This window comes from Prionailurus viverrinus, chromosome A1 (assembly GCF_022837055.1).
Source record: "Prionailurus viverrinus isolate Anna chromosome A1, UM_Priviv_1.0, whole genome shotgun sequence".
NCBI lineage: Eukaryota > Metazoa > Chordata > Mammalia > Carnivora > Felidae > Prionailurus > Prionailurus viverrinus.
In genome coordinates this window covers 3,734,650-3,748,445 of record NC_062561.1, presented here as the reverse complement: position 1 = coordinate 3,748,445, position 13,796 = coordinate 3,734,650, and the positions used below count along the sequence as shown (strand labels likewise).

Sequence of the window (13,796 nt, the reverse complement as noted above, 5' to 3'; positions counted from 1 at the left end):
TCAGAGTCTCCCAAGGCTGAGATCAAGTTGGCAGTTGGGGGGCACCTGGGTGGCTCCGTCGGTTGAGCGTCAGACTTCTGTTCGGGTCATGATCTTGCGGTTCTTGAGTTGGAGCCCCATGTCGAGCTTACAGTTGTCGGCACAGAGCCTGCTTGGGATCCTCTGTCTCCCCTCTCTGTCTCTCCCCTGCTTGCACTCTCTCAACAGTTAAACAAACAAACAAACAAAAGATGGTGGCTGTGACTGCAGTCTCATTTAAAGCCTCTAACTGGAAAAGACTTCCTTTCCAAACCCTTCGGAACCTGTCTCTGATGAGACGATACTACAGTTCCCTAGTTCCATTCATTTAAGGCTGGTCGCATCTTTATCATGATCTGCACCATCCGTGGTGCTGCCTCCATGAACTTTGAACTCCAGCCAGCCTCTCAAAGGTGTTCTGTGCCTCAGCACGCTAACACAAACTGTCTCAGAGTATGAAGGAAACTGTAATTGATAATGCATTTCCTTGTCACTTAAATTTACTATTGGGAGTTTTAGAGTCTGCACATGGAACAACACATCTTCCAACTATGTCTCCTTTTGAACACTTTAGGCAATTATCACTCCATTTCTGGAATGTGATCTCTTTGTGGTTGTTAACACCCCTGCTTTGCACACACTGCCGTGAGTGGGAAGGATGGTTAAGGGACCCCTGGGCGGAGTGAAAAGAGGAGTAGATTCGCCTATGGGAAGAATGTTTGTTCCTTGTCTGGGCAAGCCTGAAGAGCAACCTGGGAAAGTGTGATGTCAAGACACTAGTTGCATTTGATTCAAAATCAACTGCGAATATTTATTCATAATACCGAACCACCGTGCATGTGTAAGCCCGTTGTACTTACTAAAACCAAAGCTCACACGTTGCATTTTATACATAAAAAAAGAAAGGACGAAAATGAATAAATTAAATGAAGCGTCTTTAAAAGTGACAAAAAATATAATTGTAGAATTCTACAGTGGCATTTTAGAATTTTTCTCCTCGAGCAAAGAATGTTCTGTTGGAACTCTTGTTCTAATTGGATAAATTGCGTTCCTTGCTGGAATGGAAGGAAGTGGCAACTACCCTAAGCATGACCTCATGAACCCTCAAATTATAGATGCCAGAGCCCCTCCCTGAGAAGAGTCTGCATGTATGGATTTCCCTGCAGTGCACATCAACCAGAAAAACTCAGTATTGCTACCTAAACGAGAAGCCATGTCATAGGTTTAACTCGCTCAGATTTTGGAGTTCATTATGGCAGCTAGTATTAATTGAACATAAACGGAAGTGGGTACCTTCTGGAAATTATCACGAGGGTCATAGCCCACGTCCGTGTAAAGGACACAGTTGATGTGATGGCACTGGGGCCGGTGATGTTCACACCGTTGCCCTGGATGCTGTCCACCCATCCCTGGTCACAGATGGTGGGGGATTTTTGTTTGAGCTTATGTTGGAGGTGACAATCATGGCCATGGGCATGGTGCGTGTCTTGTGTGTCTCAAGGATGGTTGAGACATACCCTCTGTGTCCAGAAAGGAGCTGGCAGTGAAGCACTGGCCTGGGGGTGACAATAAGTCGTGCTGCCACCTTCAAGCTGGACTTGAGGGTCCTGTGGGAGAGGAGAGTATCAGGGAGCAGGGCACCAGGGCCGACTGATATGCTGGTACCGATGGAAGTGGTCTGGTGCATCTCACAGGGGTGGTGGGCAGGAAGCTAGCTGCTACCTACCCTCAGGCTTGCCCACAACCCCCAGTGGTGGGGGGGTGTGTGTAGGTGGTGCCTGTCTCATGGGTCTCACAGGGTGGGTTGTAGCCCACCGGCATCTCAGTGCCAGGCTACGTGACACCGTCCCGGGCTACACGTTACCCTGCACCAAGTCAGCCATGGTGACCGGCCATGGGCTGTTGTGTCGTAGGCGAGGCTAGAACGGACACAAGAAGGTCATGCGCAGGCTGGACTTGACCTCCGTGGGCACTGTGGTTGGAGGCACCTGGGTAGGCTAGGAGATAGGCTGCATGGTGATGGTGGCAATGGTGCACGCTCATCACCAACCCTCATCACCGTGGTCTGTGCAACCAGCATGGTGACAGCAGTGGGGGCTGATCACCTGGCTTGAAGAGATGGCAATGGTGCCCAAGGTAGTGATGGGCCAGGGAGGCTCCGGTACGCTGGCCCGCAGCTCTGCAAGGCTGGTGGGAATGCAGCCTGTCCCTCTGCCGAGGGTTGTGACATCTGGAACGCTTTTCGTGATCAACACGGTGACGGCTGGCTTGATGGTGGAGACGGTGACGGTCGTGACCAGGTGAACACCCCTCAACGGGCACGGAGCAGAGGATAGTGCCTGCCTGGCTGTCCAGAGACCCTCTTTAGCACCACCTGGGTCACTATGTGCTTCTCATGGCCGGTGGCATTTTGAACAGCAGCAGTGATTTCGGTGGGTGCTCCCGTTCCTGAAGTCATCACCTTGGTGATGATGGTGGTGGAAAGGGACTTGATGTCAAGACTGCTGGTCCCACCTGTGGCTGGTATGGGGATGGTCTCGATGATGGTGTTGTGTTGGGCTTGGCCTGCTGGAATGGCCAGGATGATGGGCTTAGTCCCAGCCCCACCGGCTCGCATGGCACTGATGATGGTGGTGGGCTTGCCATCTGCCGAGGTCCCCAGCTTTAGGATGGTCCCAGCTGAAAGGGACCCTTTGATCCGGACTACCAACGTCACTTTGCCCAGATTGCAAGTCAGAGCGCCGCCTCCCGGGATAGAGATGGGGCTTTTCACCAGGGCGGTGGCCTTGATGACCCCACCCACCAGCGTGGTCGCTACCTGGCTTTGCCGGGCCATTATCATAGTCCCTGATGTGTGCACCTAAATGATAGGATGGGTGGACGTGTGGACAGCAGAAGAGATGGACCTCCTCACCTGGGCAGCTGCAGGTGTTTGAGTGGCTGGGTTGCTCACCATGACTGGTGAAGAGGCCACTTCAGTAGCCCAGAGAGTGGTGGGGCCAGGTGCCAGGTGTCAGAGCCATGGTTTTGATGATGGTAATGCTTGTGGGGACACTTGGCACTGTGAGTGCCGAGGAAGGAAGGCTTGTTGGCGGCAGCTGTGGTCGCTGGCCATTAGTGCCACCATCTCTCTCATTTTGGGGCTGCTGCTGATCACTGTTCCCTGGGCACTCTGTAGTGAAAACTGCCTTTTTTTAAAAATATGAAATTGGGGGGCGCCTGGGTGGTGCAGTCGGTTGAGCGTCGACTTCAGCCAGGTCACGATCTCGCAGTCTGTGGGTTCGAGCCCCGCGTCGGGCTCTGGGCTGATGGCTCAGAGCCTGGAGCCTGTTTCCGATTCTGTGTCTCCCTCTCTCTCTGCCCCTCCCCCATTCATGCTCTGTCTCTCTCTGTCCCAAAAATAAATAAACGTTGAAAAAAAAATTTAATAAAATATGAAATTGATTGTCAAATTGGTTTCCATACAACACCCAGTGCTCATCCCAACAGGTGCCCTCCTCCATACCCATCACCCACTTTCCCCTCCCTCCCACTCCCATCAACCCTCAGTTTATTCTGTTTTTAAGAGTCTCTTATGGTTTGGCTCTCTCCCTCTCTAATTTTTTTTCCTTCCCCTCCCCCCTGGTGTTCTGTTAAGTTTCTCAGGAGGCGCATAAGACTGAAAACACATGGTATCTGTCTTTCTCTGTGTGATGTATTTCAGCATCCTTTCTTAATGAAAACCCTCGAGAAAGTCGGGATAGAAGGAACATACTTAAACATCATAAAAGCCATTTACGAAAAGCCCACAGCTAACATCATCCTCAATGGGGAAAAACTGAGAGCTTTCTCCCTGAGATCAGGAGCACGACAGGGATGTCCACTCTCACTGCTGTTGTTTAACATAGTGTTGGAAGTGCTAGCATCAGCAATCAGACAACAAAAGGAAATCAAAGGCATCAAAATTGGCAAAGATGAAGTCAAGCTTTCACTTTTTGCAGATGACATATTATACGTGGAAAACCCGAAAGACCCCACCAAGAGTCTGCTAGAACTGATACATGAATTCAGCAAAGTTGCAGGATACAAAATCAATGTACAGAAATCAGTTGCATTCTTATACGCTAATAATGAAGCAACAGAGAGACAAATAAAGAAACTGATCCCATTCACAAATGCACCAAGAAGCATATAATACCTAGGAATAAACCTAACCAAAGTTGTAAAAGATCTCTATGCTGAAAACTATAGAAAGCTTATGAAGGAAACTGAAGAAGACACAAAGAAACGGAAAAACATTCCGTGCTCATGGATTGGAAGAATAAATATTGTTAAAATGTCAATACTACCCAAAGCAGTCTACACATTCAATGCGATCCCAATCAAAATTGCACCAGCATTTTTCTTAAAGCTAGAACAAGCAATCCTAAAATGAATGCTACCACAAAAGACCCCAAATAGCCAAAGTAATATTGAAGAAGAAAACCAAAGCAGGAAGCATCACAATCCCAGACTTTAGCCTCTCCTACAAAGCTGTAATCATCAAGACAGCATGGTATTGGCACAAAAACAGACACATAGACCAATGGAATAGAATAGAAACCCCAGAACTGGACCCACAAATGTATGGCCAACTAATCTTTGACAAAGCAGGAAAGAACATCCAATGGAAAAAAGACAGTTTCTTTAACAAATGGTGCTGGGAGAACTGGACAGCAACATGCAGAAGGTTGAAACTAGACCACTTTCTCACACCATTCACAAAAACAAACTCAAAATGGATAAAGGACCTGGATGTGAGACAGGAAACCATCAAAACCCTAGAGGAGAAAGCAGGAAAAAACCTCTCTGACCTCAGCCGCAGCAATTTCTTACTGGACACATCTCCAAAGGCAAGGGAAATAAAAGCAAAAGTGAACTCTTGGGACCTCATGAAGATAAAAAGCTTCTGCACTGCAAAGGAAACAATCAACAAAACTAAAAGGCAACTGACGGAATGGGAAAAGATATTTGCAAATGACATATTGGGCAAAGGGCTAGTACCCAAAATCTATAAAGAACTCACCAAACTCCACACCCGAAAGACAAATAATCCAGTGAAGAAATGGGCAGAAAACATGAATAGACACTTCTCTAAGGAAGACATCCAGATGGCCAACAGGCACATGAAACGATGCTCAACATCACTCATCATCAGGGAAATACAAATCAAAACCACACTGAGATACCACCTCACGCCGGTCAGAGTGGCTAAAATGAACAACTCAGGAGACTATAGATGTTGGCGAGGATGTGGAGAAATGGGAACCCTCTTGCGCTGTTGGTGGGAATGCAAACTGGTGCAGCGCTCTGGAAAACAATGTGGAGGTTCTTCAAAAAGTTGAAAATACAACTACCCTATGACCCACCAATAGCACTGCTAGGAATTGACCCAGGGGATACAGGAGTGCTGATGCATAGGGGCACTTGTACCCCAATGTTTATAGCAGCACTGTCAACAATAGCCAAATTATGGAAAGAGCCTAAATGTCCATCAACTGACAAATGGATACAGAAGATGTGGCTTATATATTCAATGGAATACTATTTGGCAGTGAGAAAGAATGAAATATGGCCTTTTGTAGCAATGTGGATGGAACTGGAGAGTGTTATGCTAAGTGAAAACTGCTTTTAATAAAGGGATGAGCAACTTCTACATTGTTAGATTGAGTGATTAGATGTGATTAGAGATTATTTCCTGTCTTCCAATAGATACACATAGACTTTCCCAGTTCTGTTTATCAAGAAGGACACATGCGGGGCTTTACAGAACCATCTTTGTCATAAATCAAGTGTCTGTGTGTGGGTTTATCTGGGGTCTCTCACTTCTGTCTCATTGGTCTGCCTATCTCTGCACCCAGTCCAAGACTCCTTATTTACCATAGTTTAAAAATAAATCTTGATGTCTGTTAGGGCACATCCCTTTTCTTCTCTTTTGGCTACTCTCGGTCCTTCACATTCCCACATAAGTTTTCGAACCAGCTGCCAATTTCATAAAAGAACCTAAAGGGATTTCGAACGATAGTTCATTGAATCTATAAATCAATATGGAGAGAATTCACATCTTTACAATATTGTCTCTTCCAATTTATGACCATGATATATCTTTTATTCTTCTACATCAGTTTTTTCCCTTGATGTTTTATAATTTTCTGTGTAGAAACTTTCCACGTTTAATTAGATTTATTTCACCTTATTTAAAATATTTTTTAACACTTATTTATTTTTGAGAGACAGAGAGAGACAGAGTATGAGCAGGGAAGGGGCACAGAGAGAGGGAGACACAGAATCAGAAGCAGGCTCCAGGCTCTGAGCTGTCAGCACAGAGCCTGACATGGGGCTCAAACCCACGAACCGTGAGATGATGACCTGAGCCGAAATCGGATGCTTAACCCACTGAGCCACCCAGGCACCCCTATTTCAAATTATTTTTAAAAGTTTTAAAAAATTCTTTTGTTTTGGATATTTAGAAAAAAATTAGTTTTTAATATTGGTCTTACATAAAATAGACTTACTGAACTCAAATATTCCTTTTAATAACTATTCATGGATAGTTTTGGATTTTTGTGTGCCTAATCATATTACTTACATAAGATGATTATATTCGTGCATTTCTTTTTTTTTAAGTCTTATTATTTATTTTGAGAGAGAAAGGGGGATGGTGCAGAGAGAGAGGGAGAGGATCCCAAGCAGGCTCTGAGCTATCAGTGTAGAGCCTGACATGGGGCAGGATCCCATGAACTGCAAGATCATGACCTCAACTGAAATCAGGAGTCAGATGCTTAACTGACTGAGCCACCCAGGCACACTCCTGCATTTCCAATCACTGTATCTGATTTCTTTTTCTTGCTTTACTGCATTGGCTAAGATCTCCAATACAATGGTGAATGGAAGGGGAGAAAATGGGCATCCCAGTTTGTTTCCCAACCTCAAATAGAAGTATAAAGCATTCCACCATTGCGTATAACGTTTTCATAGTTATGTTCTTTCAGACGAAAGAAACCTCCTTCTATTTCTAGTTGCTAAGAGCTTTTAACAATCAATGTTGATTTTTTTTCAAATGTTTTTCTGCATAGATTGAGAGCCTATGAATTTTATCCTTTATCTTATTCTATTTTATTCCATTTAATTTTCTTCTTTATAAATTGCATTGTTTGATTTTTTTTCCCCCAAGGAGAAGCCAACTTTGTGTTTCTAAAGTAAGTTCAGCTTGGTCACTCATATTACCCTTTATGTATAAATGGGTTCGGTTTGCAGATACTTTAAGAGTTTGGCATGTATGTTCATATAGGAGATCAGCCGAGTTTTTAATATTATAGTGTCCTGTTCTACTTTTGCAGCCAAGGTTTTGCAGCTTTCATAAAATGAGCTAGAATGTGTATGCTCCCTGCCTATCCTCTGAAAGGATCTGTACAGAATTGGCCCTAATGTCTCCCTAAATGTACATCATTGCTGAAGCGTTCTGGACTGCTCTGACATCGATGGGCACTCTACCCCGGCATACTTGGAAGATCTAAGATTTCAATAAAGGGGCCTTATTTACAGGATATGGAACCCACTCTTGATGTACCTGTGCCATTAGAAAACGGATCCTTGGCTAATTGAATTATATTGTTGTCTTCCTCTTAAAAGAAGCGTAAATTTATTGGATGCTTACTTTAAGTCAGGCACTCTAAGAATTTTACCTCTACTATCTCACTTAATCCCTTAACAAAACTAGAAGAGCCTCTGTTTTGCTGATGAGGAGGCCGAGGCACACAGAGGCCAGAAAACTCCACGCAGGACAGAGCTGGGGAGCGGTGGAGGCAGGTTTCCTGGAATCAGAGCCTACACCCCTCATCGCTGGCTGATGCACCTTGCTTTGGCTTAGACTGTTGCTTTTTTTTCTTCTCTATTGAATTGACTCCTCCGCTCACTTATTTCCCATTTTTCTAAATACTGTATCTAATACATGCCTTCACAGTCAAATTTGCCTTGATTAATGCTTTGCCCAAATTCTGTGTTTCAATGTATGGTATTTTATTTCCACTCACGGCTGAATAGTTGTTAATTTTAATTTTGAGTTTTCCTCTATCTTGAGTTATTTAGAAGAATGGTTTGACATTTTTTTTTCCATGGAAAGTCTCTTTGGGGCTAGCCTTTGGTTGTGTACTGTCTGGGTTTGTAACATTGTAATCAGAACTTGGCTGTGTAATTTCTGCCCTGAGCACTTTTTCCTTTAGAATTTTTTAGTAACCTAACATCTGGCTAATTATTGCAAGTGTCCTGTGGTGTTTGAAAAGAATGTATTTTCTATTTGTTTGTTGCACGATTCTCTCTACATATCTATCACAGCAAGCTGAATATTCGTGATATTCGAATTCTTAACACTCATTTTTTCCCCCAGGTTATTTGCCATTTTCTAAGAGGGATTTTTCCTTCTCCCTCCTCGGATCTAGTTTGCCAGCCTCTCTTTGTATGTTTAAAAACATTTGCTGTCTATATTTCAATGCTATGTTTAGTCCTTAATGTTTTCTTGACGTCTTGATGAAGTGTGCCTTTTATCAATATAAAACACTTGTCCTCTTCACGCTCAATATGTGACCTTTCTTCAGTTTTGTCAAATATTCATTTTTAGGAAAGCCTCCTGTTGACTGCTCCTCTCAGCCTGGATTTTCAGTGGGGCTTTATCTCCCAGAGGTCTTCCAGAACGTGTTAGGACATAAATCCTTTTCTAAAACCTTTCTCAGGCTCCTGCGGGGAAAGCAGGGGCATAGATCTGCAATCCCTCAAGGCCACCAACGTTGTGTTTTCTTTCCCTTTTTTCCTCTTTGTTTTTTCCACCCTGCCTATATTATGTTTTGCTAGGTATTAACTTCCAAATGTGGGCGGGTCTGTTCAGGCGAAGCCTGCACGGCTACATTCCACGGGCCCTTGGGCGGCTTGCCGGAACCTTCTCTTTCCTTCTGTTTCTTGTTGGCACCTCCTGGTGCACAGCCCCGGTTTTCTTCTCTTACCTCAAAGGAGTAACAATGGGAATTATTTGACTAGAAAGGGATAATAATAGAAATGATTATTCCTCCAGTAATGTTTCATACAACCCTCTATTCTAGTGCCCATAGTCTGTGCATTATTTTTTAACAGTGTCATCCATTAAATTCGAAGTCCTTACTCGCGGGAACCGGGCCGAACCACCTTTCTGGTCCTTTACGAGTAGCGTGATGCCCGGCACACAGGCACTCAATAAATGGGACAGGTGAGGCACGTGTAGATAGACGAATGCGTTCGAAAGCACCCAACATAGAAGGCCGCGGGAGATGTAAATATAATGAACCAGGCGTCCTTGCTCCTGCCCTCAGCCTCTCAAACCTGTTCTTCATTCACATAATGACCAGAAAGATTCTTCTAAAACTTAAGTCTGATCTTATCACCTCTCTGTCCAACATCTGGTTTCAGGGACTCCCTATCTCACTCCAGGCGAAAGCTAGTGCATCCCTAAGGAATGCTTAACTGAACTAAATTAAAGCTTAGAACCAGCGTGGAATCATGGGAAGACAGTAACAATGGTCTGATCCCGTTTCACAAATTCTGTAATTTTGTCATCTACACTTACACACTTGAGCGTCTGTTAATATTTTAAATACCTCTGACATTTTGACGCTACACGATGGTATTTTGACCTTGTCCCGTGGTGCCCAACACAACGTCTTCTCATCTCCGTCCACTCACAGCCTGCCCCGGCTATGCTGGCCTCCCTGATTTGCCTTAAGCAACCCGAGCAGACTGCAACCAACACAATTCTGCATTTGCTCGCCCTCTGCCCGGCTCGTACTCTTCCGGCCCGAGAGCCACATGGCTTGCTCTCTCGCCCTGTCCTAACCGCTGCTGGAATGTCACCTTTCCTGAGAATCCTATCCCAACACAGTGCGCCCGTGTCTCTCTGACCACGTTGATTTTTTTACACTCTGTGGCGCCGACCGACTCGGTAGGTACACGGTTGTTTATTTCCTCCTCCTGGAATGTGAGCTGCACGACAAAAAAGACACCCATCTGGTTTTTCACTGCTGCATCCCAAGGGCTTAGTGAATGGTAGATGTAATTTTTGAATGAATCAATACAAGTATTTGCTTGGTTTTGGTGGCTACTGCTATATTGGCCATAGTCACGCGTACTGCGATCGTAGCCATACCCATGTCAGGAAGGAGCTGGGACACTGGTCGCTGGGTGTCAATACCCCAGGGGAGCGTTTGGGCTTGCGGCCATGGCAGGGCAGGCTGGCAGCCACGTGCCCCTACCCGCACTCCCCATGAGCCATGGGCTTGGTCGTCCGTGGACAAGCGAGGACCGTGGGCTTGAAACACAGACCCAGGAGAAGGATGCTGCGAAGCGTGCAGTCTCGGGTTTCGTGGCAAAAAGGTGTTAGGGGAGCAAGACCGACCTCGAATATGGTGTCCGCCCCATGTCCACTTCTCGCGTTCACGTTGCCGTGGGCAGTAAAGCACGTGAAAAGTTTTACTTGCATTTCGTTCAAATGTAAGTCTGCTATTTCACAGGCCAGGACTTTGGTGACGTGCATGCAGGGGTCCCCAGGCGATCTTTCCCCCCGTCAGCTTGCAACCCCAGTGTGGCCCCTGATGATTCCCAGTATAATTAAGGGAGTGAATTAAAGGATACGCATCGGGCATCCTCAAGAAATGCTTCATTGGACTAGGTTAAAGCTTAGAGCCAGCGTGGAATCAGGGGAAGACAAGCAAAATGGTCTCATTCTGTTTGAAAAATTCTGTAGTTTTGTCTTCTACCCTTAAAACGTGAGCATCTGTTAATATTTTAAATATCTATGATATTTTGACTCTGTCGGATGGCATTTTGACATAGGTTGAATTTCCTAATGGACTAGTAATCGATAGGAAAACTGGAATTAAGTGATCAGTGAATAGAGAAGAAGTTGATCTTAAATCTCGTCCCGTATCTTACATTTGTTGAGAATTTACAGGATACCCGGGTACCACAAGGGTGCGCTTAGTTGAGTATTAATGAATAATGATTTGATTAATTATTAACGAGGGGACTAAGGGTGTTCTTATTAACTCGGTGGAGTTGGTAATACGGCAACAACCCTGAAAGTTACATGGTAATATTGTCTCCATTTCACCTTGAGGACAGAGAGTCAGAAAACGGTTTGGCCAAGGGAGGAGCTGGAATTGCATCGTAAGTAACTGCAGCTCAGAATCTGTTCTACCCTGGGGTTTCTCTTTTGCAATCGGTAGCTGGCGGCCTCGAGAAGAGCTGAATTCCATCATGCTTAACAGGCTTGAGAAAAAATGCAAAGGAACCCAGGGATTCAGGTTGTGAAAACGTTCTCGAGGTCTGGAGCTAATGGCGACTGGGAAGAATTCCAGAGATGGTGAGGAAAATGAAGGGAAGGCACGAATCTCTCAGAGCGCCTTTGAAAGGATGACCGTGAATTGATGTCCGTCCCTGAGTAATAATTTGATCCTTCAAGGGAGTCGACCGTATATACGAAACCATGATAAAGCCACATCTTTCTTGTTTTCCTGAAGTCGGTATAAACCAAAGTATTTTTCTTGTACATATTCTACAAAAAGTCTGTAATTAATCTTCAAAGTTGACTGTTGCAAAGAGTTTTAATTAGTCAGCATGCATGGTACGAATGTATCAGATTAATACCGGTGCAGCAGAGTCCCGCCTGGCCCTTGGGGAAAGGGTGAGATGTGGTTCGACACAAACCACAGGAGAAATTGAGATGGAGAGGTTTACTGCTCACAGGTGCTGCAGGAAGTAGCTGGAGCCACCTGGGAAGGTCAAGGCTGGTTCAAACACAGAGAGAGAGGCAGAGTGTGAGTGGGGGAGGGTCCGAGAGAGGGAGACACAGAATCTGAAACAGGCTCCAGGCTCTGAGCTGTCGGCACAGAGCCTGATGCGGGGCCGAACTCACGAACCGTGAGATCATGACCTGAGCTGAAGTTGAGCATTTAACCACGGAGCCACCCAGGCGCCCCAAGAGTCGTAGCTCTTAAAAAATCTTACACTTCAAAAAGATACTTGCCTCATTTCTTAGTTACTATTTGTGCGTTTGGCTACTGTTACCTTTTGTAGCTTCTCCCAGGGACGTGTTTGGTATTTGTCATTACAGATGCCCCACTTGTCATTTACTTGTCGATTGTAATTGTGTTTATGAATGCAGTAGGCTCCCCATCTCAGTTGTGAATTGTTTTCCCGGAACTTAGTACCAGGGTTAGAAAGGATGGTGATCAAGGTGTGTTTGTCAAAATAAATAAATAAATAAAAGACCCATAGGCAATATCTTTGTTGTTAACTATGACCTACGTACTATTATTGTCTATTACTGTCTGTTATTATCTATTATTACCTTGCTGTTATTATCTATCTGTTGGCAGTATCTAATAAACCCCTTCACCACCCTTTATACAGTTCTTAGCACCAGCGAAAGAGAGTTTCAGGCACACAGCACAGTATGGTGAGTCCACAGTGTATGTATCAGGCCATGCTCACCACAAATATCGTGACCGTTTGTCACCATACAACACTATGAAAACACCGCTGACCATGTTCTCTGTGCGGTGCCTTTCAGCCCGGCGACGTACTCATTTCGTAACTGTACCTCCTGCTCCCCTTTGTCCATTTTGCCCATCCCCCCAACCCCCTCCCCTCTAGCAGCCGTGGGTCTGTTGTCTGTCATTTATAGGTCTGATTCATTCTTTACAGTAAGACTGAGGAAGGTGAATTGTTTGCGCAGGTTGAGTGCCTTGCTCAAGGTTGGGCAATGAATTTATGATGAGTCGGGATATGGACTGAAACCCCTTAATCTCATGCTTTCAAACACACCAGAAGATCTTGAAATAATTCTTCCCGTGGTCTTAAATGTCACCGATGGGAGATAGCTGTATGACACTGATTTTTTTTTTTTTTAGTTGTTATTTAAATTCCAGTGAGTTAACATAGAGGGTAGTATTTGTTTCAGGGATACAGTTTAGTGATACAGCACTTCTTATAACACTCAGTGACACTGAACTTTAATGTGCAATCTGTGGCTTGTTCCAGGACCTCTCTGCTTGATACTCAAAGGCCTCCCAATGTTTTTTTTCAGTTAAAAACATTTTTTATGTTTATTTATTTTTAAGACAGAGAGACAGAGTGTGAGTGGGTGAAGGGCAGAGAGAGAGGGAGACACAGAATCCGAAGCAGGCTCCAGGCTCCGAGCTGTCAGCGCAGAGCCTGATGTGGGTGGGGCCCGAACTCACAAATTGTGAGATCATGATCTGAGCTGAAGTTGAGCATTTAACCGACGGAGTCACCCAGGCACCCCAAAGGCATCCCAATAATTAACACCAGGAATAAAGTTTTGATGGCGATGTTAGTATTACTTATGTACTCTCTATGAACTAACTGGTGTCTCACAGAGATGTATTACATGTTGAAGTACATTTTTCTTTGTAAAAACAATGCGAGCGTTTTGAATTATTCGAACCATCTTTATACTTTTTAAAACAAAATGTAATTCCATTTTTCTATTATTTTATTTCTTACCGAGATCAACAATGTTCAAAATGGTTGATTAGCAAAACGTTTAGTAGACTATTTTAGGGTATTTACATAGGGTAACACAAGCAAGGTTTTCCTCTCCAAAAGTGAGATAAGTATATAAATGCATTTGTCACTTTGGGTGAACTCAGCATGGCCTTCCTTGAGCTTCGTGCTAGAACAAAACAAATGCGGTTGGTTGCTAGTTGATGAAGAAG

General features: G+C 44.6%; 1 pseudogene; it reads right to left on the bottom strand.

Moving 5' to 3' along the window:
• Positions 1–1,893: 1,893 nt before the first annotated feature.
• On the bottom strand, positions 1,894–9,869 carry LOC125149982 (host cell factor 1-like; annotated as a pseudogene).
• Positions 9,870–13,796: the final 3,927 nt, after the last annotated feature.